General features: G+C 43.0%; 42 non-coding genes across 42 annotated transcripts; all 42 read right to left on the bottom strand.

Annotated features, from left to right (window-relative positions):
* Positions 1 to 4137: 4137 nt before the first annotated feature.
* On the bottom strand, positions 4138 to 4248 carry trnal-caa (transfer RNA leucine (anticodon CAA)). Its single transcript has 2 exons — positions 4211 to 4248; positions 4138 to 4183 (listed from the first exon to the last, which is right to left on the bottom strand). It is a non-coding gene; the product is annotated as a tRNA-Leu (tRNA).
* Positions 4249 to 4489: 241 nt separating this feature from the next.
* Positions 4490 to 4600, bottom strand: trnal-caa (transfer RNA leucine (anticodon CAA)). Its single transcript has 2 exons — positions 4563 to 4600; positions 4490 to 4535 (listed from the first exon to the last, which is right to left on the bottom strand). It is a non-coding gene; the product is annotated as a tRNA-Leu (tRNA).
* Positions 4601 to 4810: 210 nt separating this feature from the next.
* Positions 4811 to 4921, bottom strand: trnal-caa (transfer RNA leucine (anticodon CAA)). The gene is made up of 2 exons: positions 4884 to 4921; positions 4811 to 4856 (listed from the first exon to the last, which is right to left on the bottom strand). It is a non-coding gene; the product is annotated as a tRNA-Leu (tRNA).
* A 241-nt stretch (positions 4922 to 5162) lies between these two features.
* On the bottom strand, positions 5163 to 5273 carry trnal-caa (transfer RNA leucine (anticodon CAA)). Its single transcript has 2 exons — positions 5236 to 5273; positions 5163 to 5208 (listed from the first exon to the last, which is right to left on the bottom strand). It is a non-coding gene; the product is annotated as a tRNA-Leu (tRNA).
* A 243-nt stretch (positions 5274 to 5516) lies between these two features.
* On the bottom strand, positions 5517 to 5627 carry trnal-caa (transfer RNA leucine (anticodon CAA)). Its single transcript has 2 exons — positions 5590 to 5627; positions 5517 to 5562 (listed from the first exon to the last, which is right to left on the bottom strand). It is a non-coding gene; the product is annotated as a tRNA-Leu (tRNA).
* A 210-nt stretch (positions 5628 to 5837) lies between these two features.
* On the bottom strand, positions 5838 to 5948 carry trnal-caa (transfer RNA leucine (anticodon CAA)). Its single transcript has 2 exons — positions 5911 to 5948; positions 5838 to 5883 (listed from the first exon to the last, which is right to left on the bottom strand). It is a non-coding gene; the product is annotated as a tRNA-Leu (tRNA).
* Positions 5949 to 6190: 242 nt separating this feature from the next.
* trnal-caa (transfer RNA leucine (anticodon CAA)) lies at positions 6191 to 6301 on the bottom strand. Its single transcript has 2 exons — positions 6264 to 6301; positions 6191 to 6236 (listed from the first exon to the last, which is right to left on the bottom strand). It is a non-coding gene; the product is annotated as a tRNA-Leu (tRNA).
* Positions 6302 to 6545: 244 nt separating this feature from the next.
* Positions 6546 to 6656, bottom strand: trnal-caa (transfer RNA leucine (anticodon CAA)). Its single transcript has 2 exons — positions 6619 to 6656; positions 6546 to 6591 (listed from the first exon to the last, which is right to left on the bottom strand). It is a non-coding gene; the product is annotated as a tRNA-Leu (tRNA).
* A 238-nt stretch (positions 6657 to 6894) lies between these two features.
* trnal-caa (transfer RNA leucine (anticodon CAA)) lies at positions 6895 to 7005 on the bottom strand. Its single transcript has 2 exons — positions 6968 to 7005; positions 6895 to 6940 (listed from the first exon to the last, which is right to left on the bottom strand). It is a non-coding gene; the product is annotated as a tRNA-Leu (tRNA).
* Positions 7006 to 7248: 243 nt separating this feature from the next.
* trnal-caa (transfer RNA leucine (anticodon CAA)) lies at positions 7249 to 7359 on the bottom strand. Its single transcript has 2 exons — positions 7322 to 7359; positions 7249 to 7294 (listed from the first exon to the last, which is right to left on the bottom strand). It is a non-coding gene; the product is annotated as a tRNA-Leu (tRNA).
* A 245-nt stretch (positions 7360 to 7604) lies between these two features.
* On the bottom strand, positions 7605 to 7715 carry trnal-caa (transfer RNA leucine (anticodon CAA)). The gene is made up of 2 exons: positions 7678 to 7715; positions 7605 to 7650 (listed from the first exon to the last, which is right to left on the bottom strand). It is a non-coding gene; the product is annotated as a tRNA-Leu (tRNA).
* Positions 7716 to 7975: 260 nt separating this feature from the next.
* On the bottom strand, positions 7976 to 8086 carry trnal-caa (transfer RNA leucine (anticodon CAA)). The gene is made up of 2 exons: positions 8049 to 8086; positions 7976 to 8021 (listed from the first exon to the last, which is right to left on the bottom strand). It is a non-coding gene; the product is annotated as a tRNA-Leu (tRNA).
* Positions 8087 to 8328: 242 nt separating this feature from the next.
* trnal-caa (transfer RNA leucine (anticodon CAA)) lies at positions 8329 to 8439 on the bottom strand. The gene is made up of 2 exons: positions 8402 to 8439; positions 8329 to 8374 (listed from the first exon to the last, which is right to left on the bottom strand). It is a non-coding gene; the product is annotated as a tRNA-Leu (tRNA).
* A 245-nt stretch (positions 8440 to 8684) lies between these two features.
* trnal-caa (transfer RNA leucine (anticodon CAA)) lies at positions 8685 to 8795 on the bottom strand. Its single transcript has 2 exons — positions 8758 to 8795; positions 8685 to 8730 (listed from the first exon to the last, which is right to left on the bottom strand). It is a non-coding gene; the product is annotated as a tRNA-Leu (tRNA).
* A 210-nt stretch (positions 8796 to 9005) lies between these two features.
* On the bottom strand, positions 9006 to 9116 carry trnal-caa (transfer RNA leucine (anticodon CAA)). Its single transcript has 2 exons — positions 9079 to 9116; positions 9006 to 9051 (listed from the first exon to the last, which is right to left on the bottom strand). It is a non-coding gene; the product is annotated as a tRNA-Leu (tRNA).
* Positions 9117 to 9360: 244 nt separating this feature from the next.
* Positions 9361 to 9490, bottom strand: trnal-caa (transfer RNA leucine (anticodon CAA)). The gene is made up of 2 exons: positions 9453 to 9490; positions 9361 to 9406 (listed from the first exon to the last, which is right to left on the bottom strand). It is a non-coding gene; the product is annotated as a tRNA-Leu (tRNA).
* Positions 9491 to 9730: 240 nt separating this feature from the next.
* On the bottom strand, positions 9731 to 9841 carry trnal-caa (transfer RNA leucine (anticodon CAA)). The gene is made up of 2 exons: positions 9804 to 9841; positions 9731 to 9776 (listed from the first exon to the last, which is right to left on the bottom strand). It is a non-coding gene; the product is annotated as a tRNA-Leu (tRNA).
* Positions 9842 to 10083: 242 nt separating this feature from the next.
* On the bottom strand, positions 10084 to 10194 carry trnal-caa (transfer RNA leucine (anticodon CAA)). Its single transcript has 2 exons — positions 10157 to 10194; positions 10084 to 10129 (listed from the first exon to the last, which is right to left on the bottom strand). It is a non-coding gene; the product is annotated as a tRNA-Leu (tRNA).
* Positions 10195 to 10437: 243 nt separating this feature from the next.
* trnal-caa (transfer RNA leucine (anticodon CAA)) lies at positions 10438 to 10548 on the bottom strand. The gene is made up of 2 exons: positions 10511 to 10548; positions 10438 to 10483 (listed from the first exon to the last, which is right to left on the bottom strand). It is a non-coding gene; the product is annotated as a tRNA-Leu (tRNA).
* A 242-nt stretch (positions 10549 to 10790) lies between these two features.
* On the bottom strand, positions 10791 to 10901 carry trnal-caa (transfer RNA leucine (anticodon CAA)). The gene is made up of 2 exons: positions 10864 to 10901; positions 10791 to 10836 (listed from the first exon to the last, which is right to left on the bottom strand). It is a non-coding gene; the product is annotated as a tRNA-Leu (tRNA).
* Positions 10902 to 11111: 210 nt separating this feature from the next.
* trnal-caa (transfer RNA leucine (anticodon CAA)) lies at positions 11112 to 11222 on the bottom strand. Its single transcript has 2 exons — positions 11185 to 11222; positions 11112 to 11157 (listed from the first exon to the last, which is right to left on the bottom strand). It is a non-coding gene; the product is annotated as a tRNA-Leu (tRNA).
* A 243-nt stretch (positions 11223 to 11465) lies between these two features.
* On the bottom strand, positions 11466 to 11576 carry trnal-caa (transfer RNA leucine (anticodon CAA)). The gene is made up of 2 exons: positions 11539 to 11576; positions 11466 to 11511 (listed from the first exon to the last, which is right to left on the bottom strand). It is a non-coding gene; the product is annotated as a tRNA-Leu (tRNA).
* A 240-nt stretch (positions 11577 to 11816) lies between these two features.
* Positions 11817 to 11927, bottom strand: trnal-caa (transfer RNA leucine (anticodon CAA)). Its single transcript has 2 exons — positions 11890 to 11927; positions 11817 to 11862 (listed from the first exon to the last, which is right to left on the bottom strand). It is a non-coding gene; the product is annotated as a tRNA-Leu (tRNA).
* Positions 11928 to 12171: 244 nt separating this feature from the next.
* On the bottom strand, positions 12172 to 12282 carry trnal-caa (transfer RNA leucine (anticodon CAA)). The gene is made up of 2 exons: positions 12245 to 12282; positions 12172 to 12217 (listed from the first exon to the last, which is right to left on the bottom strand). It is a non-coding gene; the product is annotated as a tRNA-Leu (tRNA).
* Positions 12283 to 12520: 238 nt separating this feature from the next.
* On the bottom strand, positions 12521 to 12631 carry trnal-caa (transfer RNA leucine (anticodon CAA)). The gene is made up of 2 exons: positions 12594 to 12631; positions 12521 to 12566 (listed from the first exon to the last, which is right to left on the bottom strand). It is a non-coding gene; the product is annotated as a tRNA-Leu (tRNA).
* A 210-nt stretch (positions 12632 to 12841) lies between these two features.
* Positions 12842 to 12952, bottom strand: trnal-caa (transfer RNA leucine (anticodon CAA)). The gene is made up of 2 exons: positions 12915 to 12952; positions 12842 to 12887 (listed from the first exon to the last, which is right to left on the bottom strand). It is a non-coding gene; the product is annotated as a tRNA-Leu (tRNA).
* Positions 12953 to 13169: 217 nt separating this feature from the next.
* Positions 13170 to 13280, bottom strand: trnal-caa (transfer RNA leucine (anticodon CAA)). Its single transcript has 2 exons — positions 13243 to 13280; positions 13170 to 13215 (listed from the first exon to the last, which is right to left on the bottom strand). It is a non-coding gene; the product is annotated as a tRNA-Leu (tRNA).
* A 245-nt stretch (positions 13281 to 13525) lies between these two features.
* trnal-caa (transfer RNA leucine (anticodon CAA)) lies at positions 13526 to 13636 on the bottom strand. The gene is made up of 2 exons: positions 13599 to 13636; positions 13526 to 13571 (listed from the first exon to the last, which is right to left on the bottom strand). It is a non-coding gene; the product is annotated as a tRNA-Leu (tRNA).
* A 613-nt stretch (positions 13637 to 14249) lies between these two features.
* Positions 14250 to 14360, bottom strand: trnal-caa (transfer RNA leucine (anticodon CAA)). The gene is made up of 2 exons: positions 14323 to 14360; positions 14250 to 14295 (listed from the first exon to the last, which is right to left on the bottom strand). It is a non-coding gene; the product is annotated as a tRNA-Leu (tRNA).
* Positions 14361 to 14605: 245 nt separating this feature from the next.
* Positions 14606 to 14716, bottom strand: trnal-caa (transfer RNA leucine (anticodon CAA)). The gene is made up of 2 exons: positions 14679 to 14716; positions 14606 to 14651 (listed from the first exon to the last, which is right to left on the bottom strand). It is a non-coding gene; the product is annotated as a tRNA-Leu (tRNA).
* Positions 14717 to 14961: 245 nt separating this feature from the next.
* Positions 14962 to 15072, bottom strand: trnal-caa (transfer RNA leucine (anticodon CAA)). The gene is made up of 2 exons: positions 15035 to 15072; positions 14962 to 15007 (listed from the first exon to the last, which is right to left on the bottom strand). It is a non-coding gene; the product is annotated as a tRNA-Leu (tRNA).
* Positions 15073 to 15685: 613 nt separating this feature from the next.
* Positions 15686 to 15796, bottom strand: trnal-caa (transfer RNA leucine (anticodon CAA)). The gene is made up of 2 exons: positions 15759 to 15796; positions 15686 to 15731 (listed from the first exon to the last, which is right to left on the bottom strand). It is a non-coding gene; the product is annotated as a tRNA-Leu (tRNA).
* Positions 15797 to 16041: 245 nt separating this feature from the next.
* trnal-caa (transfer RNA leucine (anticodon CAA)) lies at positions 16042 to 16152 on the bottom strand. The gene is made up of 2 exons: positions 16115 to 16152; positions 16042 to 16087 (listed from the first exon to the last, which is right to left on the bottom strand). It is a non-coding gene; the product is annotated as a tRNA-Leu (tRNA).
* A 649-nt stretch (positions 16153 to 16801) lies between these two features.
* Positions 16802 to 16912, bottom strand: trnal-caa (transfer RNA leucine (anticodon CAA)). Its single transcript has 2 exons — positions 16875 to 16912; positions 16802 to 16847 (listed from the first exon to the last, which is right to left on the bottom strand). It is a non-coding gene; the product is annotated as a tRNA-Leu (tRNA).
* A 238-nt stretch (positions 16913 to 17150) lies between these two features.
* On the bottom strand, positions 17151 to 17261 carry trnal-caa (transfer RNA leucine (anticodon CAA)). The gene is made up of 2 exons: positions 17224 to 17261; positions 17151 to 17196 (listed from the first exon to the last, which is right to left on the bottom strand). It is a non-coding gene; the product is annotated as a tRNA-Leu (tRNA).
* Positions 17262 to 17471: 210 nt separating this feature from the next.
* Positions 17472 to 17582, bottom strand: trnal-caa (transfer RNA leucine (anticodon CAA)). The gene is made up of 2 exons: positions 17545 to 17582; positions 17472 to 17510 (listed from the first exon to the last, which is right to left on the bottom strand). It is a non-coding gene; the product is annotated as a tRNA-Leu (tRNA).
* Positions 17583 to 17825: 243 nt separating this feature from the next.
* trnal-caa (transfer RNA leucine (anticodon CAA)) lies at positions 17826 to 17936 on the bottom strand. The gene is made up of 2 exons: positions 17899 to 17936; positions 17826 to 17871 (listed from the first exon to the last, which is right to left on the bottom strand). It is a non-coding gene; the product is annotated as a tRNA-Leu (tRNA).
* A 237-nt stretch (positions 17937 to 18173) lies between these two features.
* trnal-caa (transfer RNA leucine (anticodon CAA)) lies at positions 18174 to 18284 on the bottom strand. The gene is made up of 2 exons: positions 18247 to 18284; positions 18174 to 18219 (listed from the first exon to the last, which is right to left on the bottom strand). It is a non-coding gene; the product is annotated as a tRNA-Leu (tRNA).
* Positions 18285 to 18434: 150 nt separating this feature from the next.
* Positions 18435 to 18545, bottom strand: trnal-caa (transfer RNA leucine (anticodon CAA)). The gene is made up of 2 exons: positions 18508 to 18545; positions 18435 to 18480 (listed from the first exon to the last, which is right to left on the bottom strand). It is a non-coding gene; the product is annotated as a tRNA-Leu (tRNA).
* Positions 18546 to 19444: 899 nt separating this feature from the next.
* On the bottom strand, positions 19445 to 19556 carry trnal-caa (transfer RNA leucine (anticodon CAA)). The gene is made up of 2 exons: positions 19519 to 19556; positions 19445 to 19490 (listed from the first exon to the last, which is right to left on the bottom strand). It is a non-coding gene; the product is annotated as a tRNA-Leu (tRNA).
* Positions 19557 to 20818: 1262 nt separating this feature from the next.
* Positions 20819 to 20929, bottom strand: trnal-caa (transfer RNA leucine (anticodon CAA)). Its single transcript has 2 exons — positions 20892 to 20929; positions 20819 to 20864 (listed from the first exon to the last, which is right to left on the bottom strand). It is a non-coding gene; the product is annotated as a tRNA-Leu (tRNA).
* Positions 20930 to 21174: 245 nt separating this feature from the next.
* trnal-caa (transfer RNA leucine (anticodon CAA)) lies at positions 21175 to 21285 on the bottom strand. The gene is made up of 2 exons: positions 21248 to 21285; positions 21175 to 21220 (listed from the first exon to the last, which is right to left on the bottom strand). It is a non-coding gene; the product is annotated as a tRNA-Leu (tRNA).
* Positions 21286 to 25216: the final 3931 nt, after the last annotated feature.

Here is a 25216-nt window from a genome sequence, read left to right as displayed (position 1 = left end):
TCCATATTTCCTTCCTTCCTCCCTCCCTTTCTTCCTTCCTTCTTTCCTTCCATCTTTCCTTTCTTTCTTTATTTCTTTCCTTCCATCTGTCTTTCCTTCCTTTCTTCCTTCCTTCTTTACTTCCATCTTTCATTTCTTTCTTTCTTTCCTGTCTTCTCTTCCTTCCTTCCTTCCTTCCATCTTTCCTTCCTTCCTCCCTTTCTTCCTTCCTTCTTTCCTTCCATCTTTCCTTTCTTTCTTTATTTCTTTCCTTCCTGTCTTCTCTTCCTTCCTTCCTTCCTTCCTTCCATCTGTCTTTCCTTCCTTTATTTTAAGGATCCGGCCCACATAAGATCAAATTGGGCTGTATGTTTGACACCCCTGCTTTAAACTATGCTGGAAGCTGTAGGTGTTGAATGAAGGCTGCACGTGAATCGTAGTCTGGCATGTGAATGGAGAACACACACACACACACACACACACACACACACACACACACACACACACACACACACACACACAGTAATGGTGTGAGTGCCACCATGTGTCAGTCATGTGACACTGATTCTGACTTATTAATTGCCTAAAACCACCGTCTGACTGACTGATCAACCTGACAAACTACTTCCTAGTTGCCTGGCAAACTGTCCGTCTGTTCGTCCTGATTGGATCATTATCTGTCGTGTGTGTGTGTGTGTGTGTGTATTTGACTTGCTGATCGAGTGTCTGCTTGGCTGACAGTCATTGCTTTTGGGTTTGCAGGGTTGACTGGTTGACTAAGTGAGCTGTTTCACGCAGCGGTGGAATGAACAAGCTGTCTGTTTGTGTGTTGACTCCAACTCAAACACAGCTCATGCAAATACAAACACACACACACACGAGCAAACACACGCGCTGCTGCCTCCCATGTCCTACCATGTGGACTTAAACAAAGCCTGTTTGCTTGTAATCTTTGGCCTCGCTCAGATTGACCAACCATAGGATAATAATTGTGGCGATTTCCTTTATTTTTCTTATTGTCTACAAACCTCACATACAGAGCCAAACCAACAATATACTGATCTACTAACAAGTTGTGTGTGTGTGTGTGTGTGTGTGTGTGTGTGTGTGTGTGTGTGTGTGTGTGTGTGTGTGTGTGTGTGTGTGTGTGTGTGTGTGTGTGTGTGTGTGTGTGTGTGTGTGTGTGTGTGTGTGTGTGTGTGTGTGTGTGTCAGTGACAGATAATAGTTGGCAAGATGAGTAATTCAAATATATCTTTAAAAATTGTCTTAAAATCAGCATCAGGTTTGTTTAAAATGACATTTGCACCATTTTTTAAAACCAAAAGTAAGACTGAATTCTCCTGAAAATATCAAATATATATAAATACATGCTCAAACATCCACAAGTACAATAACAATGATAATAGTAATAGATTACCTTTAGAGGGGGAAGAAAACAACACATAGCTCATGTTTAAATAGAAACAAGATCAGAATAAATGAAGCAATTTTCAATGTTCCTGACTTCAAATGTTTATATCTGTACATTTCTCAAAGTCAGCTATTTAAACCCAGACAAGAAGTCTCTTGGCACACAATGGAGTCAATCCTTAAATCTGGCGCCTCGACCATCCTGACAACCAAATAGATCTAATTCAGTCTGGACTTTATCCCTTAAACAGGCCTTACTAGTTATGTCATTTGCACCTAAAGGAAGGAAGGAAGGAAGGAAGGAAGGAAAGGAGGGAGGAAGGAAGGAAGGAAGGAAGGAAGGAAGGAAGGAAGGAAAGGAGGGAGGAAGGGAAGGAGGGAGGGAGGAAGGAAGGAAGGAAGGGAAGGAGGGAGGAAGGAAGGAAGGGAGGGAGGAAGGAAGAAAGGAAAGGAGGGAGGAAGGGAGGAAGAAGGAAGGAAAGGAAGGAGGGAGGAAGAAGGAAGGAAAGGAGGGAGGAAGGGAGGGAGGGAGGAGGAAGGAAGGAAGGAAAGGAGGAAAGAAGGAAGGAAAGGAAGGAGGGAGGAAGAAGGAAGGAAAGGAGGGAGGAAGGGAGGGAGGGAGGAGGAAGGAAGGAAAGGAGGGAGGGGGGGAGGGAGGAGGAAGGAAGGAAGGAAAGGAGGAAAGAAGGAAGGAAAGGAGGGAGGAAGAAAGGAAGGAAGGTAGGAAGGAAAGGAGGGAAGAAGGGAAGGAGGAAGGAAGGAAGAAAGAAAGGACAGATGAAGGAAGGAAGGAAGGAAGGACAGAGGAAGGACCCGGGAGGATGACAGGAAGGTTAAAGAGTCTGTATCTCCTGGTGCACGCTGCCTGTTTAAGGGTTAAAAAAAAAAAAAAGAAGAAAAAAAGCTACAACTGCACTTTTGGCCCAAAACTTAGTGTACAAAAGCCTTTAGACAACAAATAATCCCATTTCTCACAATATCTGATTCAGACAGAGTGATCCAATTCTGCACAAGTCATGAAAACTGCACGGTTGGAATCCTTAATATCAAACACTGGCAACTTTAATCAGCATTTTGCTTTATAACTCATGCACTTGTTTCCTCTCCTTGTAGTCTAAAGTCAAGAGGGATGAACTTGTTGAAGGTAGCACAGTGTTGAAGTGAAAGCTTTATAAGTAGTAGCCTTGGTTTGGAGTTTTCATTCTTGTTTTGTTGTTATTTCTCTTTCTCTCGCTCCCTTCACACATGCAGCACTAAGCCCATGTGCTCTCACTCAAAGCCTGCCTGATGTTGACCCACAACCTTCGATCCCCCCGTGTGTCTGCCGACCTTTCCACATGCCAGCCAGTCTGCTCAGTCATCTGTAGATAATGCATTCCTGCTAAATGCCTGTCCCTCTATCTCTATCTCTATCTCTCACTGTTATTATAGCTGGATGGATGAAGGCTGGATATATTAACAGAAACAGAAAACCTCTAAATCACATTGTTAACTCTTTTAAAGTATCTTAATCATAAGTATAATACCATTAATTAATAAATCCTTAATGACGCTTTCAGAGAGCAGAGAGAGTTTATTCTTTAGTTTTTAATGCTTTTTGTTGATGGAGAACATTTAAATATAATGTTCAATCACACTTTATAATAGTCCAATGCTATAAAACACTGGAGAGTATAAAGCTTTTAATAAATGATGATGATGAATGGTGTATAAATTGTGTTTTTGAATGGTAGTTTTTGAATTTTTTTTTAATAAATGATAGCCGAACACTCAACCAAAATGTGTATCAGCTGCATAAAAACATTTTTAGAAGGTTGATATATTTCCATTTTTGTATATTTTGAGTCGCATTAGGATAAATAATCAAATTTCTTGCTAAAATAGCATTTTTTAAAGGTGGTTTTTGCTTCTTTTGAATGTAAAAATAGGTCAAATTAGACCCTGAACAGTATGAAAGGCTTAACAAAAAAAAAGTAAATGCAAGTTTCATAAGAAAAAAGGAAGGAATTAACACAGCCAGCAGTCCTTTTACATTGTGTATCATTCACTGCATCATAAACAAAAAAATCAACTCCGTCTCACTCTCAACAGGAGTGGAATAACATCTGCATCCAATTTTTTTTTTTTACAGTTTTTAATATACGTTGCAGGAAAAGAAAAATGTCAGAAATGTCAATAACTTGCTCAGCTGTATAGAGACTTGAGCTGCTGCATCATAAAAGATGTATTTTATGCAGCTTGTCATTATTCACACACACACACACACACACACATACACACACACACACACACACACACACACACACACACACACACACTTGCTGATTCTTGCAGAGACGCCAAAGTTTCCGACAACAACTACTGAATATCAAGCTGAGTTTGTGTCTAAAATGATGAACAGGATATTTATCCCGATCTCAACTTGAATATATCAGAAAGAGGAAACAAAAAAATACATATTGTTTGAGAAAAAAGAGAAAAATGTGTGTATTTATTACATATATAAGACTTCCCTCTTTTTATTTAATCTCATTATTGTTGGTATTTACTTCATGAATGGTCATAATTTCATATTTATTTGGTTGCCTTAGTGACATTAGTGCTGTAATTGGGGTTGATGTTAAAAGACAAAAATATAATCAATATTAATTCATTGTTCATGATTGGAAACTTAATTTTCTGAATAGTATGCTGTTGTCGAAACTGGTTATTGTATCCGCTTTTTAATACTCATAGAAGAAGTTAATGTCAGGAGTGGGATTTGAACCCACACCTCCATTTGGAGACCAGAAGTCCCTTTGATGAGGAAGGAGAGAAACCTTGAGTCTGGCGCCTTAGACCACTCGGCCATCCTGACTGCTGTATTATTTTATTAACCAGGGTCAATCCGGACTTTATAAAAGTTGCCAGAGCCCAATTTTTGATTGATGACTTTAAAGATTTCAGCAGCTTTCTGTCGTGATTGTCAACTTTCTTCTGTAAAGCCAAAAATCATACAGCATAGACAGGATGTGAACTCTTTGGTTCCACAAAGACAAGAAGCAGCTTCTCACTGCTAAGAAAGGAGCGTTATTATTTGGCTTCAGGAACAAAACTAGTGTCAGGAGTGGGATTTGAACCCACGCCTCCATTCGGAGACCAGAAGTCCCTTTGATGAGGAAGGAATGTATCCTTGAGTCTGGCGCCTTAGACCACTCGGCCATCCTGACCTCTGTGTTGTAATTTTAACAAGGGTAAATCTCGACTTTATAAAAGGGAGCTAGAGCCCAATTTTTCATTGATGACTTTAAAGCAGTTTTCTGTCATGATTGTCAACTTTCTTCTGTAAAACCAAAAATCATACAGCATAGAGAGGATGTTGATTATCTTGTTCCACAAAGACAAGAAGCGTTATTATTTGGCTTCAGGCACAAAACTAGTGTCAGGAGTGGGATTTGAACCCACGCCTCCATTTGGAGACCAGAAGTCCCTTTGCACAGGAAGGAGTGAAACCTTGAGTCTGGCGCCTTAGACCGCTCGGCCATCCTGACAAGTATAGCATGCACTTAACCAGGTTAAATCTTAATGTCATAAAAGCTAGCTAGAGCCCCAATTTTAGATTGAAGAACAAAGATTTCAGTAGCTTCCTTCTAGACAGTCGTATAGCATAGGCTTGATTTGACAGTAATTGATCATATCTCCCCAAGTATCAACCCTCTTGTCCCATAAAGACAAGGAGAAGTCGCTTCTTATTGCTGAAAAAAAACCTTCTATGGTAATGTTATACAAGTGTGTCAGGAGTGGGATTTGAACCCACGCCTCCATTTGGAGCCCAGAAGTCCCTTTGCACAGGAAGGAGTGAAACCTTGAGTCTGGCGCCTTAGACCGCTCGGCCATCCTGACCACTGGTTCATAATGTTAACCAGGGTCAATCTCGACTTTATAAAAGGGAGCTAGAGCCCAATTTTAGATTGATGACTTTAAAAGATTTAAACAGCTTTGTGTCATGATTGTCAACTTTCTTCTGTAAAGCCAAAAATCATACAGCATAGAGAGGATGTTAACTCTTTGGTTCCACAAAGACAAGAAGCAGCTTCTCACTGCTAAGAAAGGAGCGTTATTATTTGGCTTAAGGCACAAAACTAGTGTCAGGAGTGGGATTTGAACCCACGCCTCCATTCGGAGACCAGAAGTCCCTTTGATGAGGAAGGAATGTATCCTTGAGTCTGGCGCCTTAGACCGCTCGGCCATCCTGACCTCTGTGTTGTAATTTTAACAAGGGTAAATCTCGACTTTATAAAAGGGAGCTAGAGCCCAATTTTTCATTGATGACTTTAAAGCAGCTTTCTGTCATGATTGTCACCTTTCTTCTGTAAAACCAAAAATCATACAGCATAGAGAGGATGTTGATTATCTTGTTCCACAAAGACAAGAAGCGTTATTATTTGGCTTCAGGCACAAAACTAGTGTCAGGAGTGGGATTTGAACCCACGCCTCCATTCGGAGACCAGAAGTCCCTTTGCAGAGGAAGGGGTGAAACCTTGAGTCTGGCGCCTTCGACCACTCGGCCATCCTGACCACTATATGTGGAAATTAACCAGGGTCAATCTCGACTTTATAAAAGGGAGCTAGAGCCCAATTTTTGATTGATGACTTTAAAGATTTCAGCAGCTTTGTGTCGTGATTGTCAACTTTCTTCTGTACAGCCAAAAATCATACAGCATAGAGAGGATGTGAACTCTTTGGTTCCACAAAGACAAGAAGCAGCTTCTCACTGCTAAGAAAGGAGCGTTATTATTTGGTTTAAGACACAAAACTAGTGTCAGGAGTGGGATTTGAACCCACGCCTCCATTCGGAGACCAGAAGTCCCTTTGTACAGGAAGGAGTGAAACCTTGAGTCTGGCGCCTTAGACCGCTCGGCCATCCTGACAAGTATATCATGTATTTAACCAGGTTAAATCTTGATGTCATAAAAGCTAGCTAGAGCCCCAATTTTAGATTGAAGAACAAAGATTTCAGCAGCTTCCTTCTAGACAGTCATATAGCATAGGGTTGATTTGACAGTAAATGATCATATCTCCCCAAATATCAACCCTCTTGTCCCACAAAGACAAGAAGCAGCTTCTCACTGCTAAGAAAGGAGCGTTATTATTTGGCTTAAGGCACAAAACTAGTGTCAGGAGTGGGATTTGAACCCACGCCTCCATTCGGAGACCAGAAGTCCCTTTGATGAGGAAGGAGAGAAACCTTGAGTCTGGCGCCTTAGACCGCTCGGCCATCCTGACTACAATTATGAGCTCAACCAGGGTCAATCTGGACTTCATAAAAGCTAGATAGAGCCCAATTTTAGAGTGAAGACCAAAGATTTCAGCAGACAGTCATACAGCATAGGGGTGATTTGACAGCTAGTTTGGATTTAAGGCACTAAATGATTATATCTCGCCAAATGTCAACCCTCTTGTCCCACAAAGACAAGGAGAAGTAGTTGGTCACTACTGGAAAGTGAAACTTTCTATACCAATGTGTCAGGAGTGGGATTTGAACCCACGCCTCCATTTGGAGACCAGAAGTCCCTTTGATGAGGAAGGAATGTATCCTTGAGTCTGGCGCCTTAGACCGCTCGGCCATCCTGACCGCTGTATTGTAGCTTTAACAAGGGTAAATCTCGACTTTTTAAAAGATATTTTAGAGCCCAATTTTTGATTGATGACTTTAAAGATTTCAGCAGCTTTGTGTCGTGATTGTCAACTTTCTTCTGTACAGCCAAAAATCATACAGCACAGAGAGGATGTTAACTCTTTGGTTCCACAAAGACAAGATGCAGCTTCTCACTGCTAAGAAAGGAGCATTATTATTTGGCTTCAGGAACAAAACTAGTGTCAGGAGTGGGATTTGAACCCACGCCTCCATTTGGAGACCAGAAGTCCCTTTACACAGGAAGGAGTGAAACCTTGAGTCTGGCGCCTTAGACCGCTCGGCCATCCTGACCTCTGTGTTATGACTTCAACCAGGGTAAATCGGGACATTATAAATGTCGCTAGAACCACCATTTAGGATTGGCAACCATCACTTTCCTTCTGGGAACCTCAAAATCATACAGTATAGTTTGGATTTAAGGCACTAAATGATCATATCTCCCCAAATATCAACCCCCTTGTCCCACAAACACAAGTAGAAGTAGCTTCTTACTGCTGGAAAAAGGAACTTTCTATGGCCATATTACCAAAAGGTACTGTCAGGAGTGGGATTTGAACCCACGCCTCCATTTGGAGACCAGAAGTCCCTTTGATGAGGAAGGAATGTATCCTTGAGTCTGGCGCCTTAGACCGCTCGGCCATCCTGACTATGCCATCATGAGGTTAACCAGGGTCAATCTGGACTTCATAAAAGCTAGATCAAGCCCAAATTTTACATTGAAGAACAAATATTTCAGCAGCTTCCTTCTAGACAGTCATACAGCATAGGGGTGATTTGACAGCTAGTTTGGATTTACGGCACTAAATGATTATATCTCACCAAATGGCAACCCTCTTGTCCCACAAAGACAAGAAGAAGTAGCTTGTAGCTGGACAAAGGAACTTTCTGTGGCAATATTGTATTGTTATGTCAGGAGTGGGATTTGAACCAACGCCTCCATTCGGAGACCAGAAGTCCCTTTGATGAGGAAGGAATGAAACCTTGAGTCTGGCGCCTTAGACAACTCGGCCATCCTGACCACTGGTTCATAATGTTAACCAGGGTCAATCTCGACTTTATAAAAGGGAGCTAGAGCCCAATTTTAGATTGATGACTTTAAAGATTTCAGCAGCTTTCTGTCATGATTGTCAACTTTCTTCTGTAAAGCCAAAAATCATACAGCATAGAGAGGATGTGAACTCTTTGGTTCCACAAAGACAAGAAGCAGCTTCTCACTGCTAAGAAAGGAGCATTATTATTTGGCTTCAGAAACAACACTAGTGTCAGGAGTGGGATTTGAACCCACGCCTCCATTTGGAGACCAGAAGTCCCTTTAGACAGGAAGGAGTGAATCCTTGAGTCTGGCGCCTTAGACCGCTCGGCCATCCTGACCTCTGTGTTATGACCTTAACCAGGGTAAATCGGGACATTATAAAGCTAGATAGAACCACCATTTAGGATTGGCGACCATCACTTATCTTCAGGGAACCCCAAAATCATACAGTATAGTTTGGATTTAAGACATTAAATGATCATATCTCCCCAAATATCAACCCTCTTGTCCCACAAAGACAAGTAGAAGTAGCTTCTTACTGCTGGAAAAAGGAACCTTCTATGGCCATATTACCGAAAGTTAGTGTCAGGAGTGGGATTTGAACCCACGCCTCCATTTGGAGACCAGAAGTCCCTTTGATGAGGAAGGAATGTATCCTTGAGTCTGGCGCCTTAGACCGCTCGGCCATCCTGACCTCTGTGTTGTAATTTTAACAAGGGTAAATCTCGACTTTATAAAAGGGAGCTAGAGCCCAATTTTTCATTGATGACTTTAAAGCGGTTTTCTGTCATGATTTTCAACTTTCTTCTGTAAAACCAAAAATCATACAGCATAGAGAGGATGTTGATTATTTTGTTCCACAAAGACAAGAAGCGTTATTATTTGGCTTCAGGCACAAAACTAGTGTCAGGAGTGGGATTTGAACCCACGCCTCCATTCGGAGACCAGAAGTCCCTTTGCACAGGAAGGAGTGAAACCTTGAGTCTGGCGCCTTAGACCGCTCGGCCATCCTGACAAGTATAGCATGCAATTAACCAGGTTAAATCTTGATGTCATAAAAGCTAGCTAGAGCCCCAATTTTAGATTGAAGAACAAAGATTTCAGCAGCTTCCTTCTAGACAGTCGTATAGCATAGGGTTGATTTGACAGTAATTGATCATATCTCCCCAAGTATCAACCCTCTTGTCCCACAAAGACAAGAAGTAGCTTCTCACTGCTAAGAAAGGAGCGTTATTATTTGGCTTAATGCACAAAACTAGTGTCAGGAGTGGGATTTGAACCCACGCCTCCATTTGGAGACCAGAAGTCCCTTTGCAGACCAGAAGTCTCTTTGCACAGGAAGGAGAGAAACCTTGAGTCTGGCGCCTTAGACCGCTCGGCCATCCTGACTACACCATCATGAGCTCAACCAGGGTCAATCTGGACTTAATAAAAGCTAGATAGAGCCCAATTTTAGAGTGAAGACCCAAGATTTCAGCAGACAGTCATACAGCATAGGGGTGATTTGACAGCTAGTTTGGATTTAAGGCACTAAATGATTATATCTCGCCAAGTGTCAACCCTCTTGTCCCACAAAGACAAGGAGAAGTAGTTGGTCACTACTGGAAAGAGAAACTTTCTATACTAATGTGTCAGGAGTGGGATTTGAACCCACGCCTCCATTCGGAGACCAGAAGTCCCTTTGATGAGGAAGGAATGAAACCTTGAGTCTGGCACCTTAGACCACTCGTCCATCCTGACCTCTGTGTAGTAATTTTAACAAGGGTAAATCTCGAATTTATAAAAGGGAGCTAGAGCCCAATTTTTGATTGATGACTTTAAAGATTTCAGCAGCTTTCTGTCATGATTGTCAACTTTCTTCTGTAAAGCCAAAAATCATACAGCATAGAGAGGATGTGAACTCTTTGGTTCCACAAAGACAAGAAGTAGCTTCTCACTGCTAAGAAAGGAGCATTATTATTTGGCTTAAGGCACAAAACTAGTATCAGGAGTGGGATTTGAACCCACGCCTCCATTCGGAGACCAGAAGTCCCTTTGCACAGGAAGGAGTGAAACCTTGAGTCTGGCGCCTTAGACCGCTCGGCCATCCTGACAAGTATAGCATGCAATTAACCAGGTTAAATCTTGACGTCATAAAAGCTAGCTAGCGCCCCAATTTTAGATTGAAGAACAAAGATTTCAGCAGCTTCCTTCTAGACAGTCGTATAGCATAGGGTTGATTTGACAGTAATTGATCATATCTCCCCAAGTATCAACCCTCTTGTCCCACAAAGACAAGGAGAAGTCGCTTCTTACTGCTGGAAAAAGGAACTTTCTATGGCAATATTATACAGCTGTGTCAGGAGTGGGATTTGAACCCACGCCTCCATTTGGAGACCAGAAGTCCCTTTGCACAGGAAGGAGTGAAACCTTGAGTCTGGCGCCTTAGACCGCTCGGCCATCCTGACCACTGGTTCATAATGTTAACCAGGGTCAATCTCGACTTTATAAAAGGGAGCTAGAGCCCAATTTTAGATTGATGACTTTAAAGATTTCAGCAGCTTTGTGTCATGATTGTCAACTTTCTTCTGTAAAGCCAAAAATCATACAGCATAGAGAGGATGTGAACTCTTTGGTTCCACAAAGACAAGATGCAGCTTCTCACTGCTAAGAAAGGAGCATTATTATTTGGCTTAAGGCACAAGACTAGTGTCAGGAGTGGGATTTGAACCCACGCCTCCATTCGGAGACCAGAAGTCCCTTTGATGAGGAAGGAATGTATCCTTGAGTCTGGCGCCTTAGACCGCTCGGCCATCCTGACCTCTGTGTTGTAATTTTAACAAGGGTAAATCTCGACTTTATAAAAGGGAGCTACAGCCCAATTTTTCATTGATGACTTTAAAGCAGTTTTCTGTCATGATTTTCAACTTTCTTCTGTAAAACCAAAAATCATACAGCATAGAGAGGATGTTGATTATCTTGTTCCACAAAGACAAGAAGCGTTATTATTTGGCTTCAGGCACAAAACTAGTGTCAGGAGTGGGATTTGAACCCACGCCTCCATTCGGAGACCAGAAGTCCCTTTGCACAGGAAGGAGTGAAACCTTGAGTCTGGCGCCTTAGACCGCTCGGCCATCCTGACAAGTATAGCATGCAATTAACCAGGTTAAATCTTGATGTCATAAAAGCTAGCTAGAGCCCCAATTTTAGATTGAAGAAAAAAGATTTCAGCAGCTTCCTTCTAGACAGTCGTATAGCATAGGGTTGATTTGACAGTAAATGATCATATCTCCCCAAGTATCAACCCTCTTGTCCCACAAAGACAAGGAGAAGTCGCTTCTTACTGCTGGAAAAAGGAACTTTCTATGGCAATGTTATACAGCTGTGTCAGGAGTGGGATTTTAACCCACGCCTCCATTTGGAGACCAGAAGTCCCTTTGCACAGGAAGGAGAGAAACCTTGAGTCTGGCGCCTTAGACCACTCGGCCATCCTGACCACTATATGTGGAAATGAACCAGGGTCAATTTCGACTTTATAAAAGGTAGCTAGCCCAATTTTAGATTGATGACTTTAAAGATTTCAGCAGCTTTGTGTCGTGATTGTCAACTTTCTTCTGTACAGCCAAAAATCATACAGCATAGAGAGGATGTGAACTCTTTGGTTCCACAAAGACAAGAAGCAGCTTCTCACTGCTAAGAAAGGAGTGTTATTATTTGGCTTCAGACACAAAGCTAGTGTCAGGAGTGGGATTTGAACCCACGCCTCCATTCGGAGACCAGAAGTCCCTTTGCATAGGAAGGAGTGAAACCTTGAGTCTGGCGCCTTAGACCACTCGGCCATCCTGACAAGTATAGCATGCAATTAACCAGGTTAAATCTTGACGTCATAAAAGCTAGCTAGAGCCCCAATTTTAGATTGAAGAACAAAGATTTCAGCAGCTTCCTTCTAGACAGTCGTATAGCATAGGGTTGATTTGACAGTAATTGATCATATCTCCCCAAGTATCAACCCTCTTGTCCCACAAAGACAACAAGTAGCTTCTCACTGCTAAGAAAGGAGCGTTATTATTTGGCTTAATGCACAAAACTAGTGTCAGGAGTGGGATTTGAACCCACGCCTCCATTTGGAGACCAGAAGTCCCTTTGCACAGGAAGGAGAGAAACCTTGAATCTGGCGCCTTAGACCGCTCGGCCATCCTGACTACGATTATGAGTTCAACCAGGGTCAATCTGGACTTCATAAAAGCTAGATAGAGCCCAATTTTAGAGTGAAGACCAAAGATTTCAGCAGACAGTCATACAGCATAGGGGTGATTTGACAGCTAGTTTGGATTTAAGGCACTAAATGATTATATCTTGCCAAGTGTCAACCTTCTTGTCCCACAAAGACAAGGAGAAGTAGTTGGTCACTACTGGAAAGAGGAACTTTCTATACTAATGTGTCAGGAGTGGGATTTGAACCCACGCCTCCATTTGGAGACCAGAAGTCCCTTTGATGAGGAAGGAATGTATCCTTGAGTCTGGCGCCTTAGACCGCTCGGCCATCCTGACCTCTGTGTTGTAATTTTAACAAGGGTAAATCTCGACTTTATAAAAGGGAGCTAGAGCCCAATTTTTCATTGATGACTTTAAAGCAGTTTTCTGTCATGATTTTCAACTTTCTTCTGTAAAACCAAAAATCATACAGCATAGAGAGGATGTTGATTATCTTGTTCCACAAAGACAAGAAGGGTTATTATTTGGCTTCAGGCACAAAACTAGTGTCAGGAGTGGGATTTGAACCCACGCCTCCATTCGGAGACCAGAAGTCCCTTTGCACAGGAAGGAGTGAAACCTTGAGTCTGGCGCCTTAGACCACTCGGCCATCCTGACCACTATATGTGGAAATGAACCAGGGTCAATTTCGACTTTATAAAAGGTAGCTAGAGCCCAATTTTAGATTGATGACTTTAAAGATTTCAGGAGCTTTGTGTCGTGATTGTCAACTTTCTTCTGTACAGCCAAAAATCATACAGCATAGAGAGGATGTTAACTCTTTGGTTCCACAAAGACAAGAAGCGTTATTATTTGGCTTCAGGCACAAAACTAGTGTCAGGAGTGGGATTTGAACCCACACCTCCATTTGGAGACCAGAAGTCCCTTTACACAGGAAGGAGTGAATCCTTGAGTCTGGCGCCTTAGACCGCTCGGCCATCCTGACCTCTGTGTTATGACTTTAACCAGGGTAAATCGGGACATTATAAATGTCGCTAGAACCACCATTTAGGATTGGCGACCATCACTTTCCTTCTGGGAACCTCAAAATCATACAGTATAGTTTGGATTTAAGGCACTAAATGATCATATCTCCCCAAATATCAACCCTCTTGTCCCACAAACACAAGTAGAAGTAGCTTCTTACTGCTGGAAAAAGGAACTTTCTATGGCCATATTACCAAAAGGTATTGTCAGGAGTGGGATTTGAACCCACGCCTCCATTTGGAGACCAGAAGTCCCTTTGCACAGGAAGGAGAGAATCCTTGAGTCTGGCGCCTTAGACCGCTCGGCCATCCTGACTATACCATCACGAGGTTAACCAGGGTCAATCTGGACTTCATAAAAGCTAGATCAAGCCCAAATTTTACATTGAAGAACAAATATTTCAGCAGCTTCCTTCTAGACAGTCATACAGCATAGGGGTGATTTGACAGCTAGTTTGGATTTACGGCACTAAATGATTATATCTCACCAAATGGCAACCCTCTTGTCCCACAAAGACAAGAAGAAGTAGCTTGTAGCTGGACAAAGGAACTTTCTGTGGCAATATTGTATTGTTATGTCAGGAGTGGGATTTGAACCAACGCCTCCATTCGGAGACCAGAAGTCCCTTTGATGAGGAAGGAATGAAACCTTGAGTCTGGCACCTTAGACAACTCGGCCATCCTGACCACTGGTTCATAATGTTAACCAGGGTCAATCTCGACTTTATAAAAGGGAGCTAGAGCCCAATTTTTGATTGATGACTTTAAAGATTTCAGCAGCTTTGTGTCATGATTGTCAAATTTCTTCTGTATAGCCAAAAATCATACAGCATAGAGACAATGTTAACTCTTTGGTTCCACAAAGACAAGAAGTAGCTTCTCACTGCTAAGAAAGGAGCATTATTATTTGGCTTCAGGAACAAAACTAGTGTCAGGAGTGGGATTTGAACCCACGCCTCCATTCGGAGACCAGAAGTCCCTTTGATGAGGAAGGAATATATCCTTGAGTCTGGCGCCTTAGACCGCTCGGCCATCCTGACCTCTGTGTTATGACTTTAACCAGGGTAAATCGGGACATTATAAAGCTAGATAGAACCACCATTTAGGATTGGCGACCATCACTTATCTTCAGGGAACCCCAAAATCATACAGTATAGTTTGGATTTAAGACATTAAATTATCATATCTCCCCAAATATCAACCCTCTTGTCCCACAAAGACAAGGAGAAGTAGCTTCTTACTGCTGGAAAAAGGAACTTTCTATGGCCATATTACCGAAAGTTAGTGTCAGGAGTGGGATTTGAACCCACGCCTCCATTTGGAGACCAGAAGTCCCTTTGCACAGGAAGGAGAGAATACTTGAGTCTGGCGCCTTAGACCGCTCGGCCATCCTGACCTCTGTGTTATGACTTTAACCAGGGTAAATCGGGACATTATAAATGTCGCTAGAACCACCATTTAGGATTGGCGACCATCACTTTCCTTCTGGGAACCTCAAAATCATACAGTATAGTTTGGATTTAAGGCACTAAATGATCATATCTCCCCAAATATCAACCCTCTTGTCCCACAAACACAAGTAGAAGTAGCTTCTTACTGCTGGAAAAAGGAACTTTCTATGGCCATATTACCAAAAGGTATTGTCAGGAGTGGGATTTGAACCCACGCCTCCATTTGGAGACCAGAAGTCCCTTTGCACAGGAAGGAGAGAATCCTTGAGTCTGGCGCCTTAGACCGCTCGGCCATCCTGACTATACCATCACGAGGTTAACCAGGGTCAATCTGGACTTCATAAAAGCTAGATCAAGCCCAAATTTTACATTGAAGAACAAATATTTCAGCAGCTTCCTTCTAGACAGTCATACAGCATAGGGGTGATTTGACAGCTAGTTTGGATTTACGGCACTAAATGATTATATCTCACCAAATGGCAACCCTCTTGTCCCACAAAGACAAGAAGAAGTAGCTTGTAGCTGGACAAAGGAACTTTCTGTGGCAATATTGTATTGTTATGTCAGGAGTGGGATTTGAACCAACGCCTCCATTCGGAGACCAGAAGTCGCTTTGATGAGGAAGGAATGAAACCTTGAGTCTGGCACCTTAGACAACTCGGCCATCCTGACCACTGGTTCATAATGTTAACCAGGGTCAATCTCGACTTTATAAAAGGGAGCTAGAGCCCAATTTTTGATTGATGACTTTAAAGATTTCAGCAGCTTTGTGTCATGATTGTCAAATTTCTTCTGTATAGCCAAAAATCATACAGCATAGAGACAATGTTAACTCTTTGGTTCCACAAAGACAAGAAGTAGCTTCTCACTGCTAAGAAAGGAGCATTATTATTTGGCTTCAGGAACAAAACTAGTGTCAGGAGTGGGATTTGAACCCACGCCTCCATTCGGAGACCAGAAGTCCCTTTGATGAGGAAGGAATATATCCTTGAGTCTGGCGCCTTAGACCGCTCGGCCATCCTGACCTCTGTGTTATGACTTTAACCAGGGTAAATCGGGACATTATAAAGCTAGATAGAACCACCATTTAGGATTGGCGACCATCACTTATCTTCAGGGAACCCCAAAATCATACAGTATAGTTTGGATTTAAGACATTAAATTATCATATCTCCCCAAATATCAACCCTCTTGTCCCACAAAGACAAGGAGAAGTAGCTTCTTACTGCTGGAAAAAGGAACTTTCTATGGCCATATTACCGAAAGTTAGTGTCAGGAGTGGGATTTGAACCCACGCCTCCATTTGGAGACCAGAAGTCCCTTTGCACAGGAAGGAGAGAATCCTTGAGTCTGGCGCCTTAGACCGCTTGGCCATCCTGACTATGCCATCATGAGCTCAACCAGGGTCAATATGGACTTCATAAAAGCTAAATAGAGCCCAATTTTAGAGTGAAGACCATAGATTTCAGCAGACAGTCATACAGCATAGGGGTGATTTGACAGCTAGTTTGGATTTACGGCACTAAATGATTATATCTCACCAAATGGCAACCCTCTTGTCCCACAAAGACAAGAAGAAGTAGCTTGTAGCTGGACAAAGGAACTTTCTGTGGCAATATTGTATTGTTATGTCAGGAGTGGGATCTGAACCCACGCCTCCATTGGGAAAGCAGAAGTCGCTTTGATGAGGAAGGAATGAAACCTTGAGTCTGGCGCCTTAGATCACTCGGCCCTCCTGACTACTGCTTGTAAATGTCAGCCAGTGTCAATCTGGACTTCATAAAAGGTAGATAGAGCCGAATTTAAGAGTGAAGACCAAAGATTTCAGCAGTTTCCTTCTAGACAGTCCAATTTATGATTGACCTCGAAATATGTCAGCAGCTTTGTGTCATGATTGTCAACTTTCTTCTGTAAAGCCAAAAATCATACAGCATAGAGAGGATGTTAACTCTTTGGTTCCACAAAGACAAGAAGCAGCTTCTCACTGCTAAGAAAGGAGCATTATTATTTGGCTTAAGGCACAAAACTAGTGTCAGGAGTGGGATTTGAACCCACGCCTCCATTTGGAGACCAGAAGTCCCTTTGCACAGGAAGGAGAGAAACCTTGAGTCTGGCGCCTTAGACCGCTCGGCCATCCTGACTACGATTATGAGCTCAACCAGGGTCAATCTGGACTTCATAAAAGCTAGATAGAGCCCAATTTTAGAGTGAAGACCAAAGATTTCAGCAGACAGTCATACAGCATAGGGGTGATTTGACAGCTAGTTTGGATTTAAGGCACTAAATGATTATATCTCGCCAAGTGTCAACCTTCTTGTCCCACAAAGACAAGGAGAAGTAGTTGGTCACTACTGGAAAGAGAAACTTTCTATACTAATGTGTCAGGAGTGGGATTTGAAACCATGCCTCCATTCGGAGACCAGAAGACCCTTTGATGAGGAAGTAATGTATCCTTGAGTCTGGCGCCTTAGACCGCTCGGCCATCCTGACCACTGTGTTGTAATTTTAACAAGGGTAAATCTCGACTTTATAAAAGGGAGCTAGAGCCCAATTTTTCATTGATGACTTTAAAGCAGTTTTCTGTCATGATTGTCACCTTTCTTCTGTAAAACCAAAAATCATACAGCATAGAGAGGATGTTGATTATCTTGTTCCACAAAGAGAAGAAGCGTTATTATTTGGCTTCAGGCACAAAACTAGTGTCAGGAGTGGGATTTGAACCCACGCCTCCATTCAGAGACTAGAAGTCCCTTTGCACAGGAAGGAGTGAAACCTTGAGTCTGGCGCCTTAGACCGCTCGGCCATCCTGACCTCTGTGTTGTAGCTTTAACAAGGGTAAATCTCGACTTTATAAAAGATATTCTAGAGCCCAATTTTTGATTGATGACTTTAAAGATTTCAGCAGCTTTGTGTCGTGATTGTCAACTTTCTTCTGTAAAGCCAAAAATCATACAGCATAGAGAGGATGTTAACCCTTTGGTTCCACAAAGACAAGATGCAGCTTCTCACTGCTAAGAAAGGAGCATTATTATTTGGCTTCAGGAACAAAACTAGTGTCAGGAGTGGGATTTGAACCCACGCCTCCATTCGGAGACCAGAAGTCCCTTTACACAGGAAGGAGTGAATCCTTGAGTCTGGCGCCTTAGACCGCTCGGCCATTCTGACCTCTGTGTTATGACTTTAACCAGGGTAAATCCGGACATTATAAATGTCGCTAGAACCACCATTTAGGATTGGCGACCATCACTTTCCTTCTGAGAAACCCCAAAATCATACAATATAGATTGGATTTAAGACAGTAAATGATCATATCTCCCCAAATGTCAAATCTCTTGTCCCACAAAGACAAGGAGAAGTACCTGGTCACTGCTGGAAAAAGGAACGTACCATATTATGCGAAAATGTCAGGAGTGGGATTTGAACCCACGCCTCCATTCAGAGACCAGAAGTCCCTTTGATGAGGAAGGAGAGAAACCTTGAGTCTGGCGCCTTAGACCGCTCGGCCATCCTGACCACTGTGGGCAGATGTTAACCAGGGTCAATTTCGACTCTATAAAATGTAGCTAGAGCCCAATTTTTGATTGATGACTTTAAAGATTTCAGCAGCTTTGTGTCACTGCTAAGAAAGGAGCGTTTATTATTCTGCTTCAGGCACAAAACTAGTGTCAGGAGTGGGATTTGAACCCACGCCTCCATTCGGAGACCAGAAGTCCCTTTGCACAGGAAGTAGTGAATACTTGAGTCTGGCGCCTTAGACCGCTCGGCCATCCTGACAAGTCTGATGGCAACGCAGCCGATGTGAATGTTGACTTTATAAAAGATAGCCAGAACCACTAATTTGGATCAACAACCAAAGATTTCAGGAGATTTCTCTCAAAATGATCAACTTTCTACTGGGACAATCCAACACTCTAATAATGCTGAGGGATTTAAAAAGGATTTAATAATCATATCACCCAAAAAATATGTAATTTGCTGCTCAGTCAGAGTCACCCAGTTAGGATCAAAAACTGCATAACTGGAAATACTAAAGGTTTCAAAGCATTTCTCCCACTGTTGTCAATTTTTCTCTAAGCTGCCCAAAATCATAAAGGGATTTAAGATGATTATATTTCCCAAAATGTCATTCCATTGTGAACAAAAATGACTGTGTGTCTATAAAAAGAATTAACTTCAAATCCTTATTTAAAAAAGGTACCGACAAATAATAACATGAAACCTCAAAATCTTAAGTGTAGCTATGATTTACGACAGTAGAATAATCATAAATCATCCAGCTTTGATCAGAAGTGATAAAAAAACTATGCTGTTATTCATGGAAAGACCTCAATCTGAAATAACTTTAAAAATGCTGCATTTATTTTGTAGATACTGACGAATATCAACCACTTAATCAAAAGCGTAATCACATTTATTTACTTTCCCATCCCATAAGCAATCAAACTTTATTTGTATAACACTTTTCATACATCAAACAAACAAACAAAGAGAAAGAAAGAAATCATCAAACTTAGAAACACATTTAAAAACAGGAAGTCATTAAAAATAGGAAACACCAGAAGTAGGGTTCAAATTTTAAAATGAATACATAAATAAAAGCAAAATAAAGAATATACAATGCAAGAGGGTTGAAAGAAAGGAGCTTCATATATGGTTATATATATATAAAGCTGTGTCAGGAGTGGGATTTGAACCCACGCCTCCATTCGGAGACCAGAAGTCCCTTTTACTGAGGAAGGAGAGAAACCTTGAGTCTGGCGCCTTAGACCACTCGGCCATCCTGACAACTATGCACCCTTGTTACCATGGTAATCGTGTATCTCTCAATCTATCCCTCCATCCATGGGAATGAGGAGTATTTTTTTTTTGTTTAAACACCTCATTATTACAATGCCCACAGGTGTACGTGGCTGTCTGTGAGTGTGAGAGATGTCAGACGTGAATGATTTATGAGTATGTAAATTAGATTGTTGAGCTGTTGAAGGACAGTGAAGAGCACGAGTGTATGAGAACACACAGACACACACACAGACACACACACATACACACACACACACACACACACACACAGACAATATTCTCAGCTCTCAATCTAAAACTCGACCATTTTAAGATGTGCAGTAAACATTAGCAGTGTTTCTCAGCTCTCGGTGAAATCTTCATAATCTAAATGAACTGTTTATATTACAGAGAGCAAAAAAAACTAGATTGGAGCTGCATTTAAATGGGGTCATTTCTAGAAAACACACCTGAAAAGTAAGACAGCACATTCAGCAATCCTACATTGAAACTTTATAGTTCAGCATGTGTAAAAGTCAGTGTGACTGCGGGTAAATCTAACATTTTAAACATGATTTTAAATGTTAAATGGACGTTGAATTCCCCCAAAAATCATATTTTCTAGGGCATGGAAACATTAAATGCATTTTCAGCACCTTCCAAATACTGTTAAACCATTTTTTTGGGGGGGGGGGGCATATTAAACCTTTATTATAGGAACAGTGTAGAGATGACAGGAAATGAAAGGAGAAGGAAATGGAGCGGGCGACAATCAACAAAGGTACGCTGACAGATTCAAGCCGTCATGCATTTTAAGCAGTAGGCTAACCGGAGCGAGCCTATATAGTCAAGATTTGATTGGGTTTAGTCACCAAGGTTACTAAAAGGTTGCGTTCATGGATCAAAGAAACAAACAATGATTGGTGATGTAAGAAACAGTAAGGGAACAGGGGTCTATTCTGTCACACACACACTTAGCTGACCCAACTAGCCAGACCTACCTTCTCTCTAATCCTTCCTGACCACTGTATTATGACTCTAACCAGAGTCAATCTGGACATTATAAATGTCGCTAGAACCACCATTTAGGATTGGCGACCATCACTTATATTCAGGGAACCCCAAAATCATACAGTATAGTTTGGATTTAAGACACTAAATGATCATATCTCCCCAAATATCAACCCTCTTGTCCCACAAAGACAAGGAGAAGTAGCTTCTTACTGCTGGAAAAAGGAACTTTCTATGGCCATATTACCAAAAGGTAGTGTCAGGAGTGGGATTTGAACCCACGCCTCCATTTGGAGACCAGAAGTCCCTTTACACAGGAAGGAGTGAATCCTTGAGTCTGGCGCCTTAGACCGCTCGGCCATCCTGACCTCTGTGTTATGACTTTAACCAGGGTAAATCGGGACATTATAAATGTCGCTAAAACCACCATTTAGGATTGGCGACCATCACTTTCCTTCTGGGAACCTCAAAATCATACAGTATAGTTTGGATTTAAGGCACTAAATGATCATATCTCCCCAAATATCAACCCCCTTGTCCCACAAACACAAGTAGAAGTAGCTTTTTACTGTTGGAAAAAGGAACTTTCTATGGCCATATTACCAAAAGATATTGTCAGGAGTGGGATTTGAACCCACGCCTCCATTCGGAGACCAGAAGTCCCTTTGATGAGGAAGGAAAGAAACCTTGAGTCTGGCGCCTTAGACCGCTCGGCCATCCTGACCACTGTGGGCAAATGTTAACCAGGGTCAATCTTGACTCTATAAAATGTAGCCAGAGCCCAATTTTTAATTGATGACTAAAGATTTCAGCAGCTTTGTGTCACTGCTAAGAAAGGAGCGTTTATTATTCTGGGTTTAGTCACCAAGGTTACTAAAAGGTTGCGTTCATGGACCAAAGAAGCAAACAATGATTGGTGATGTAAGAAACAGTAAGAGAACAGGGGTCTATTCTGTCACACAGACACACTTCGCTGACCCAACGAGCCAGACCTACCTTCTCTCTAATAGGTTTTATGGTGCTATAATAACATTACTTATGCATTTGGTCCTTGTCAGATAAAGCAGGAACATCTGAGGAGGTGGTGGTGTGTTTCTGGAGAGGAAAGAAGTCTATTAATGTGATTCAGCAAAGTTTAACCCTCCTGTTGTCCTCGAGTCAAGGGAGGAAGGGAGGAAGGAAGGGAGGAAGGAAAGGGAGGAAGAAGGGAGGAAGGACAGAGGAAAGAAGGAAGGAAAGGAGGAAGGGAGGAAGGACAGAGGAAAGAAGGAAGGCAGGAGGGAGGGAGGAAAGAAGGAAGGGAGGACAGACGGAAGGAAGAAAAGGAGGAAGAAGGGAGGGAGGAAAGAAGGAAGAAGGGAGGGAGGGAGGAAAGAAGGATAGAGGAAAGAAGGAAGGGAGGACAGACAGAAGGAAGGAAAGGAGGAAGAAGGGAGGGGGGAAGGAGGGAGGAAGGAAAGAAGTAAGGAAGGGAGAGAGGGAGGAAAGAAGGATAGAGGAATGAAGGAAAGAAGTAAGGAAGGAAGAAGGGAGGGAGGGAGGGAGGACAGACGGAAGGAAAGAAGGGAGGGGGGAGGGAGGGAGGAAAGAAGTATAGAGGAAGGAAGGAAGGAAGGAAGAAGGGAGGGAGGGAGGAAAGAAGGAAGGAAGGAAAGGAGGAAGAAGGGAGGGAGGGAGGAAAGAAGGAAAGAAGGAAGGGAGGGAATACCAATATATGAGAAATATAACTTTTAAGAGGCGCCATCATAGCATACAGGTTTTTGTAATAGCACCATCACCCAGTTTGAGTCCACCTGGTGACCTATATTGTGTGTTTCATTTTTCATTTTTCATTTCCTGTCACCTCTGCTGTCTTCTACCATTCAATAAAAAGGTAATAATGTTCCAAAAATACTTTGGGGGCCCTCGGTGTCTCTGCAGGACGCTGACCACACTCTCCTCCTTAATGGATCATTTTCTCTCGGAGAGCTGCACCATCCAGGCTGAAATATCAAGGGAGGAAGGAAAGGAGGAAGAGAGGAAGAAGGAAGGAAATGAGGGAGGAAGGGAGGAAGGACAGAGGAAAGAAGGAAGGTAGGAGGGAGGGAGGAAAGAAAGAAGAAAGGGAGGAAGAAGGGACGGAGGGAGGGAGGAAAGAAGGATAGAGGAAGGAAGGAAGCAAGGAAGGGAGGAAGAAGGAAGGAAATGAGGGAGGAAGAAGGGAGGGAGGGAGGGAGCACCATCCAGGCTGAAATATCAAGGGAGGAAGGAAAGGAGGAAGAGAGGAAGAAGGAAGGAAATGAGGGAGGAAGGAAAGGAGGAAGGGAGGAAGGACAGAGGAAAGAAGGAAGGTAGGAGGGAGGGAGGAAAGAAAGAAGAAAGGTAGGAGGGAGGGAGGAAAGAAAGAAGAAAGGGAGGAAGAAGGGACGGAGGGAGGGAGGAAAGAAGGATAGAGGAAGGAAGGAAGCAAGGAAGGGAGGAAGAAGGAAGGAAATGAGGGAGGAAGAAGGGAGGGAGGGAGGGAGGGAGCACCATCCAGGCTGAAATATCAAGGGAGGAAGGAAAGGAGGAAGAGAGGAAGAAGGAAGGAAATGAGGGAGGAAGGAAAGGAGGAAGGGAGGAAGGACAGAGGAAAGAAGGAAGGTAGGAGGGAGGGAGGAAAGAAGGATAGAGGAAGGAAGGAAGGAAATGAGGGAGGAAGAAGGAAGGGAGGGAGGGAGGGAGCACCATCCAGGCTGAAATATCAAGGGAGGAAGGAAAGGAGGAAGAAGGAAGGAAATGAGGGAGGAAGAAGGGAGGGAGGGAGGGAGCACCATCCAGGCTGAAATATCAAGGGAGGAAGGAAAGGAGGAAAAGAGGAAGAAGGAAGGAAATGAGGGAGGAAGGACAGAGGAAAGAAGGAAGGAAATGAGGGAGGAAGGGCAGAGGAAAGAAGGAAGGTAGGAGGGAGGGAGGAAAGAAAGAAGAAAGGGAGGAAGAAGAAAGAAGGATAGAGGAAGGAAGGAAGCAAGGAAGGGAGGAAGAAGGAAGGAAATGAGGGAGGAAGAAGGGAGGGAGGGAGGGAGCACCATCCATGCTGAAATATCAAGGGAGGAAGGAAAGGAGGAAGAAGGAAGGAAATAAGGGAGGAAGAAGGGAGGGAGGGAGGGAGGGAGGGAGGGAGGGAGCACCATCCAGGCTGAAATATCAAGGGAGGAAGGAAAGGAGGAAGAAGGAAGGAAATGAGGGAGGAAGAAGGGAGGGAGGGAGGGAGCACCATCCAGGATGAAATATCAAATCAAACAGGAGAATAGGTTTCAAATCTCTTCTCTTGTCTCTTGTCTCTTGTCTCTTGTCTTCGTCTCTTTTTCGGCCAGATGGTGTTGTTCCTGTTGCCGCTGACAACACAAGTGATGTTATTTTCCCGCCAAAAAATAAGCATCTGATTGAAGGTTATAAATGCGACCTGCTTGCCATGCACGGCTGACAGTAATTCTCAAGCAGCTGCACTGACTCCTTAATTAAATCAGCATTATGTCTCCCTACCTTCCTTTTTTCCTTCCTTCCTTCCTTCCTTTCTTCCTTCTGTCCTTCCTTCCAGACTGACTCCTTAATTAAATCAGCATTATGTAATATGTCAAAAACTCATGTGCAACAACCAATCCTCTCTTCCTTTCTTCCTTCTGTCCTTCCTTCCATCTATCCTTCCTCTATCCTTCTTTCCTCCCTCCCTCCCTCCCTCCCTCCCTTCTTCCTCCCTTCCTTCCTCTATCCTTCTTTCCTCCCTCCCTCCCCCCTCCCTTATTTCTTCCTCCTTTCCTTCCTTCCTTCCTCCCTCCCTTCTTCCTCCCTTCCTTCCTTTCTTCCTTCTGTCCTTCCTTCCATCTATTCTTTCTCCCTACCTTCCTTCCTTCCTCCCTTTCTTCCTTCTGTCCTTCCTCCCTTCCTTCCTTCTGTCCTTCCTTCCTTCTATCCTCCCTACCTTCCCTTTTTCCTTCCTTCCTTCCGTCCTTCCTTCCTTCCTTCCTTCCTTCCTTCCTCCCTTCCTTCCTTCTGTCCTTCCTTCCATCTATCCTTCCTCCCTCCCTACCTTCCTTTTTTCATTTCTTCCTTCCTTCCTTCCTTCCTTCCTCCCTTTCTTCCTTCTGTCCTTCCTTCCATCTATCCTTCCTCCCTCCCTACCTTCCTTTTTTCCTTTCTTCATTCCTTCCTTCCTTTCTTCCTTCTGTCCTTCCTTCCTGACTGACTCCTTAATTAAATCAGCATTTTGTAATATGTCAAAAACTCATGTGCAACAACCAATCCTCTCTTCCTTTCTTCCTTCTGTCCTTCCTTCCATCTATCCTTCCTCTATCCTTCTTTCCTCCCTCCCTCCCTTCTTCCTCCCTTCCTTCCTCTATCCTTCTTTCCTCCCTCCCTCCCCCTCCCTTATTTCTTCCTCCTTTCCTTCCTTCCTTCCTCCCTCCCTTCTTCCTCCCTTCCTTCCTTTCTTCCTTCTGTCCTTCCTTCCATCTATTCTTCCTCCCTCCCTACCTTCCTTTTTTCCTTTCTTCATTCCTTCCTTCCTCCATTTCTTCCTTCTGTCCTTCCTTCCTTCTTTCCTCCCTTTCTTGCTTCTGTCCATCCTTCCATCTATCCTTCCTCCCTACCTTCCCTTTCTCCTTCCTTCCTTCCTTCCTTCCTTCCTTCCTCCCTTT

The sequence above is a fragment of the Scomber japonicus genome, chromosome 23, assembly GCF_027409825.1.
Source record: "Scomber japonicus isolate fScoJap1 chromosome 23, fScoJap1.pri, whole genome shotgun sequence".
NCBI classification, from domain to species: Eukaryota; Metazoa; Chordata; class Actinopteri; order Scombriformes; family Scombridae; genus Scomber; species Scomber japonicus.
Note: the sequence above shows the minus strand (reverse complement) of the source record. Positions and strands in the feature narration are given on the sequence as shown.